The sequence below is a fragment of the Ursus maritimus genome, unplaced genomic scaffold (genome assembly GCF_017311325.1).
Source record: "Ursus maritimus isolate PB19 unplaced genomic scaffold, ASM1731132v1 scaffold_13, whole genome shotgun sequence".
Lineage (NCBI taxonomy): Eukaryota > Metazoa > Chordata > Mammalia > Carnivora > Ursidae > Ursus > Ursus maritimus.
In genome coordinates this window covers 41,112,543-41,113,053 of record NW_024423675.1, presented here as the reverse complement: position 1 = coordinate 41,113,053, position 511 = coordinate 41,112,543, and positions in this window count along the sequence as shown.

Here is a 511-nt window from a genome sequence, read left to right as displayed (position 1 = left end):
GAAATTGTGTTTAATCTTCTCCATCTCTAGAATTCTAGTTTGGATTGAGGTTCAAAAGAATCACTTTTATTATCAAGCTTCCCCCATAGTCCCTCGCTTTTCTAGTCTAGATTTTTTTTTTTTTGTAAAAATCACACCAATGTCAGGGCTTTTAGCAATATAAAGAAAGATTTATTTTCGAAAGTAGCAAAACTTGTTTGAAAAAAATATATATCTTTAAGTGAATTACTTTATAAATGTGACTGTCAAAGTCAGCTATTCTATGATCTACATTTTACAACATATTGTACAAAAGATACACATTGATAGGCTCTTATTATCTATTTATATATTTATAATTACATATTGCACTTGGACCAGCAAGGCTCGCAGAGTCATTCACGGTAGAAGTTAATAAAGTTAAATAGATGGGAATCTTTGTAAGTACAATTGATCTCGTTAGGTCTGGAAACGAATCTCCTCGTCGCTGTAAAGTGTTCTCGCGGGGGGGGGGGACAGAGAGAGGAGCGTT